A 7,489-nucleotide genomic window follows, 5' to 3' on the forward strand; every position below is an offset into this window, starting at 1 on the left:
AAATTAATCTACTTTTACCTACTTCTACCTATTCATATGATCTAAATAATAATTCATAATAAATCTATGACTGTGACATTTAATGAAGTTCTAATAAAATGCTAAAAAAATCCTAGACCAAATCTTAGACCAAATCTTAATCTATTCCTAATCAAATCCTTAATAACATCAATAAAATCCTAAATTAATATTCATTAACTAGTTTAGCTATGTTAAATTTTTAATAAATATTAATTGAAATATTAAATTTTATTCAAATTTTACTTAAATTTTAATCTATACATAATTAATAAGTACACAAAATTTGAGAAGAATCAACAATTATTGATAGAAAAGCTTCCAAAACCTCTCAAATATTAGTTGTCTTCCTTTTCCAAATTGAATGTTGATTTTTCAACAACAATTTTTCTATGTTGAATTATTAAATTATTTTTTAAAAATTATTGATAAATAGATTTCTAAGTCTAAATGGCTTTCACAAAATTTTGCTTCAATCAAACTAGTAGATATTGTAAGATCTCAAAAATCCTCATTGATCCTAAATTTCAATTATCAAAGGCCATAATCCACAAAAACTCTCACAACCTTCAATATAATAGCTTGATTGATATCAAATTTCTTACATATATTTAAAACAAAAAAAATAAAAAATTACTAAGTTTTCATTTATAAATATTTTACAATACTCACAAAAGAATCAAGTTTATAAAATTATTTTTATTTCTCAAAATTTAAATCTATTAAATACATCTTTTACTTTGAAAAGCCCTCAAAACCTCAAAATATCTTTAAATTATATAAAATCAACTCTCAAAAATATTTTCTTAAGTATTCTACAACATTCTTTTTTTTGATGAGCCAAAAAATCCTAAAATTACTATAGCTATGAAATTTTATATCTTGAGTTTTGATTTTAACCTTGGTTCACAAGTGGTCTTCTTTGAGTAACAATTCTTCATATTTTTAGGTAAATTTTATTAAAATATATTTTTAAAAAAATATATATATTAATTATTTATCTTATTTATATTTATTTGACTCACTTAAGTCCTTAAAAAATAAATAGAAGTTTCTTCTTTAAAATTGTAACATCAATATTAATTAATTTTTTTCTACTTCTTTATCTATTATCTATATTTATAAGATAGTTTTTTTTAAATATTTTCATTTAAGCTCCATTTTAATATATATATATATATATATATATATATATATTTATTTCACTATATAATTTTATTATTATATGACAACAAGATTATTACAAATAAAAGTAGATGACAAACTTCACCAAGTAGCTTTTTATTCTAAAAAATATTCAATAATTAAGATAAATTATAAGATATAGCAAAAAAACTTCTTATAATTATAGATTCATTTCAAAAATAACTTCATTATATAGAAAGAGCTTCAAATCTAATTATTATACATACAAATTAGAAGAACCTTAAATATTATATGTTACTACATAATTTAAATCATTCCAAGGCCGTTAAAATATGTCTTTACTATAATTTGAATTCGCTAATCAATAAGAAAAACAATAAGTTTTGTGAAATATCATTTTTAGACATTCATATCTTGTACCAAAAGAAAGAAAAATAATTTTTTATCAAGAAAAAATAATCCTTTTAAAACAAGAGTAATTTCATTTTTAGATAATGAAATCAATATTGATTATTGATTCAACTTTCTTTAAACAAGTTCAATCAAATATGTTCTTAGATCTTCTTGTTTATGATATTAAAAATAATCTATTTAAATCTCACAATATTTCAATGTTTAGATTCAAGAAGTAATCTATTCTATTTTTAAGGATGCTTATATATTCTAAAAGGTGAAGTATAATTATATATTTTTCAAGCTTTCACAACTTCCTAATTGCAAGATATTTTGGATACAACAAAACCTTCAAGCTCATATTTGAAGATTTTTAATGGCATCAAATTTGAAAGGAAATTAAAGACTTTATACAATGATGTGTCATTTGCTAGAGATAAAAATATTCCTCGTCATCGACCTTAGACTTTTTTAATCATAATAACTATTAATACAGGTACGGACTTTTATTTCTATAGATTTTATTATGGATCTTTTAGTCTCAAATTCTTATGATTTTATATTTGTGATAGTAGATTATTTTAGATTAGAAGATTCACAAATTTGTGATATTATATTATTTTACCAAAATGACTCATTTTGTGCAATGTACAAAATCTATTCCATATAAAGAAACAACTAAATATCTTCTTGATAATATTTATTATTCTTATAGATTATCAAGGAACATTATATCTGATAGATGGATCCAATTTATATTAAGATTTTAGATAAAAAATTTCAAAATATTTAAGGTGGATATAAAACTATCTATGGCTTTTATTCTTTAATTTGATAGATAAATAAAATAGATGAATCAAGCTTTTGAGTAATATTTGAAATGTAGCATTAATTACCATTAAGATAATTGAGTAATTTTTTTATTATTAGCAAAGTTTTCTTGTAATAATATAATATATTTTTTTAATCAACAAATATTTTTTTTGCTATTTATGGTTATCATCTAAAACTTGATATTTTTGACTTCACAAAATATAATAATCTTATGATAAAAGATTTAGTAAATTGCTTATCAAAGTTACATGCAACAATGAAGGTACAATTAAAAAAATCTTAAGAACGACAAAAGAGCAAGACACATATCTATTACAAAGAACAACTTTAATTCCACATAAGTAGCAAGGTATAATTACTTTGTTGTAATATCAAGATTAATTACCTTTTTGATAAGTTGGATTATTGTAGATTTGAATCATTTTTTATTTGTAAATATATCAATTTAGTTTCTTCTCATATACACCTACCAAGGTCTATGAAGATCCATCCCATGTTGCATGTGTTTCTTTTTAAGCCATATAAGAAAATTAATTTACTGAAACATAGACAAAAGCCACCTCTTTCTTTAGAAGTGAATAATAATCAAGAGTTTGAGGTTGAAGAAGTCATGGACTTAAAGCAATGCCAAAATATCATAGAATATCTTACACATTGATGTGGATATAATATTAGTGAACACATGTAAGAAATAATCAAGAATCTTACAAATGTATGAATGAAGGTTGATGTTTTTTATTAACAACATCCATCAAAATTAAAAATAAAGAATCAAGATGTGGTCATTGTTCATTGTAGAACTTATCCTAAGGAAAAGAAGCAATGTCATGGACATGTATAATTATAAAAAAAAAAAAAAAAAAAAAAAAAGAAAGAAAATAAATATAAATAAATTTGATAATATCTTATGAAGAAGCTTCTTAAGAGCTTTATATACAAGGATTTGACTTTGTACAAATTTGTAGTTAATTAGTAGGTTAAAAATTGGACCAACATATTGACTATGTGCCACACAAGTTGGAAACTTCTCTTATAAGTTAGACATATGTTTTGCAAGTTAACCACTTGTTGAAAGTCTTATAGAATGTTGTCATATAGCTCTTAGTTATGTAGTATATATGGATGTAAGAATGAAGCCTTCTTTACTCATATCAACACATTTCTTGTTCTTAGTCTAATTTCAAGAATCTTTAGTCTTCTTGTCTCTAGCAATAGCTATTCTAGTTCTAATACTATACTACTTTCAATGAATATCTACTCTTTTAGATTGGCATAAGAGTGTATTGAGGTTTTTATTGTTTGTTATTCATATCTTTGACATGAAAATTTTTAAAAATCACTAAAAAAAAAATGATGTATTAATTTTTATTTTATTTTATTTTATTTTATTAATTTTAAGAAGTTATGCATATTTATATATTCATGTAAGTAGTATTTTTTTTAAAATCATAGAACAAGTTTTTTAAACAATCTTAGTGCATGATTTTAAAAGTAAATTTAAATAAATTTGATGGTACATGATTAAAAACATTTCACTAGTGTTTTGAAATAATATTTTAATAAAAAAATTATAGTACATGTATAAGTAGATGTATATCTATGTTTATATAAACCGTTCAAAAGAACTAAGTTGCATTCAAATGAATTGGAATAGTTTTCTTTTTGTATAATTCAAAACTTATAGATTCTAAAAATTGAATTATAATTTAAATGCTTCAATGCCGATTCAGTAAGTGAGCGCAGAACAAGCTGGATTAGATGCTTCGGCCATCAGCATGGATGCCATCGCTGCAGCTACGCAGAGAATCTCAAGTCAGGGGCCAGGAAAAGGAAGAAGGAAGCAGAAGGATATTTTGTTTGCTCGCCACACAACCCTCGCAGCCACAATCTTCATTTAGTTTCCTTGAAGTCTCTCTTGCTGTAGTTCATTGTTCATCTTAAGAGTGCTCGGCATTCTCGTGTTGTCAACCCCATTTTAGAAGTGGATGTGTTTTCGCCCCCCTCTCTCTCCGTATCAGTCGTAGCTACTGCCTCTTTAGCTTCGAGTTTTGCAGTTTTGGCGTATTTTCTTATCCTACGTGGTATGTCTGGTCTTTGGTTGCTTAGGGGAGTGGAATTTTACGAGATTCTCAGTGACTTTGAGCCTTGTTTTAGAGGTTTCTATGAAGTTTTCCAGTGGGTGGTTAATCCATGTCATGAGCCTTGCAGCATGGGTTTGACTCAAAAGTTGAGGCTTTAGGTTTAGCTTAACCCATGAGTGAGGATCAGCCGCTTTGTAATCTCTTTGCTGACTTGATACTGATGATGCACATGTAATGAATTTGCAGGAATCGATACAAGCCTCTGTGATTATTGATGTTGCCTCCATTAGAACCTCTACAGGGTTACCCTGACTATATGTTTGATGGGTCCTGTAGGATACGAAGTGCATGAAGACCTCAGCGGAAGCCATCAGGTGAAGCCCGACTCAACTAGTGTTTTCTAAATGCTCAAGCAATGTTTCGATTATACTTTCGTGCATTATACAATACCGTGACGATGTCCTTCTGACAAACCGCACCGGGCCACTCCTTCCGAAATTGTATGGATCGAGTTGTTTCAGAGGTCGATTTCAAGTTCTTGGTGACCTACCTTACCAATTTTATTGAACATTCATTCGAACCTCGCTTGTGCTAAGTTTCACAAGATACTACATGCACAACATGGCATTGGGTTTATACTACTATCGGTTGATGTAGAGTGATGAACAGCTAACTTCTGGCAATTCGGAAAGATCTTCGCAAGCTATTATCGAAGTACTGAGGAATAGGGTTGAAAATGTCCTAGTTGTGTGTAATAAATTATTCGATGCTCCAGAATTTAATCCTAGCAGCAGCCAGTACGAATTGTTGACCGTTGACTTTGATTTAATTTTGAGATGACATCAAATTTTGTTTCGGTGTTGTAAACAAGTTACGCGGCATTTTGATTACCCTTCAAGTCATTGACAAATGTAGTGCAGCATTCAGTGCTGATGCCGCAAAACTAATTCTAAAATGATACTTTTTTCTGGTTTATGCAACCTGGTGGAGCTTGACTAAACTGTGACAGATGTTCCTGCTGCAGCTGGCAAGTTCACTCTGCTGTTTGGGATTCATCTATTTGTTTTTCTTTTTTGCTTTCAATGTTTTGAATGTTGTCATGTTTATGCTGTGAAGCACGTCAGTTAAACCTTCAGAATCTGTGCTGTGCTTGTGGTATTTTCTTTTGCAGTAGCTCTACACTATGATTTCATTCTTCTTAGTTCTTGTACTTGGCTACCCTTTTTTTATTATTATTTATACATTTATGTGGTCTTATAACCGCTGTATGGGTTGTAAAGCTAGCTGTGACCTCAGAGTCCACTGGTTCAAATTTCCAAGAAAGTTTTGAGAAATTCCTTCCTCGCTCTTGCGTGTTGGATGACCTGGATCTCTTCGCACAAATGGTTAGGTCAGTCTAGGAAAATGGTCTATCTGTTCAGTATTGAGCGATTATACAGATGCCAGCAATCCGTTGGTTATAGGCATGTGTTTAGCGAGCATAAATGCCTTTTAGGTGTTCCATGGATTGAACTTTGCCTATGTTCAACTTGTTGATGTAAAGCTGCATTTCAAAGTTCAAATTCGGAAAAATAACTTGGGTACCATGACATGGCGATGGCAAACCAGTTGCTGTAGTTAGAAATTGATGAACATTCCTCGAGATTCACTGTCCGATGTACACCCCACCCACTTCAATCTTAGCTTCGTAAGGTTGCTGATCTTGTCTATCGAGTAGAAGTGTTTTGGATGTCTAGTGATCATAATTTGGATCAGAATATCTTAAAAGTTAGAACTAGATTAATTTTTCTTAGACAACGCTAGAATTTTCTACTTTTACATGGATTTTTGTATTTGAAATAGAAAAGAATTATAATTGTTATTATCAAATATAAGCTAGAGAGTCTTGAAGTGAGATTAGAATATAAGTTAGAATCATAGTGTCAAAAACTTGGATGGACTTATTTATATGCACAAGCCATTTACTCAAGAAGAATATTATCAAAACTAGAGTAGCTTTGATGACCTTGACATCCACTCTATTGGATCCTCAAAGTTGGCAATAATAATCTTTATTATAATTCAAATCTTTTCAATTACACTAAAGTATATTTTAATTATAATAGGAATCAATGACATCAATTCCTATGGTATTGCACTAGGCAGAAATCTTAAAGATTTATGAGTAGAATTTACTCCAAAAAGGTATATATGTATTAAAAATAAAATAAAATAAAATAATAATATAAAAGAATATGCATTAATTTTATTTTTTAAGGCTTTAACTACATTAATTAATAAAATACATGGATGATTGGAAGGTAAGTGCTTAATAAGAACTAAGTATAATAACTACAACTTAAGTTATTTTTTAATAACTTTGATTACAATCATTAGACAAAAGGCACAAATAATTCATGACTAAGAAGGTAGTTGAATAGTAAAAAACAACAAAACAACTCTAATCTCTATAATAAATGATCCAACTAATTTGGTATAAAATATAAGTAAAAACATTAATAAACAAGTTACTTTGTAATATATCACTAAAGTATTGAGAGCCTAAGTAGTTGCAAAAGATTTTGGTAGTCAATTTTAAAATAACTACAAAGATGTTAGCAACAATGTTAACTCAAAGCAAAGAATAGAATAATTACTATTATATTTAATAGACTCTTTTAATAATATTACATAGTCTTTAAGCAATAATAATAAGTTTTTTACAATTTGGCTTTAGCATAGAAACTACTACCCTTCTACTACTCTATAAAATAATATTAGTAGAAAAATTGTAAAATCTTAAATGTAACATGATAGTAAGAACAAGTTTCAAGATGCTCCAAGAACTATTATTAAAGGGAAGCATAAGACAACAATATATAACACATTATTCAAAACAAAAATATAGAATCTTCTTTTATAGATATAAACCTCCTAAGCAACAACTAATGGTAAAGAAAATAATTTTTTTAAAATAAATAAATAAACACTCTTTTTTACATAGATTGTATCATATTGATGTTAGAAAGTAGATTGAA

The 7,489-nt window shown here is 27.6% G+C and overlaps 1 long non-coding RNA gene across 1 annotated transcript; it reads left to right on the top strand.

The window, feature by feature from the left end:
* The first annotated feature begins 4,280 nt into the window (after positions 1-4,280).
* Positions 4,281-5,445, top strand: LOC149986338 (uncharacterized). The gene is made up of 2 exons (XR_016500979.1): positions 4,281-4,472; positions 4,719-5,445. It is a non-coding gene; the product is annotated as an uncharacterized LOC149986338 (long non-coding RNA).
* Positions 5,446-7,489: the final 2,044 nt, after the last annotated feature.

The sequence above is a fragment of the Physcomitrium patens genome, chromosome 25 (assembly GCF_059467195.1).
Source record: "Physcomitrium patens ecotype Gransden chromosome 25, ASM5946719v1, whole genome shotgun sequence".
In the NCBI taxonomy this organism is placed as follows: domain Eukaryota; kingdom Viridiplantae; phylum Streptophyta; class Bryopsida; order Funariales; family Funariaceae; genus Physcomitrium; species Physcomitrium patens.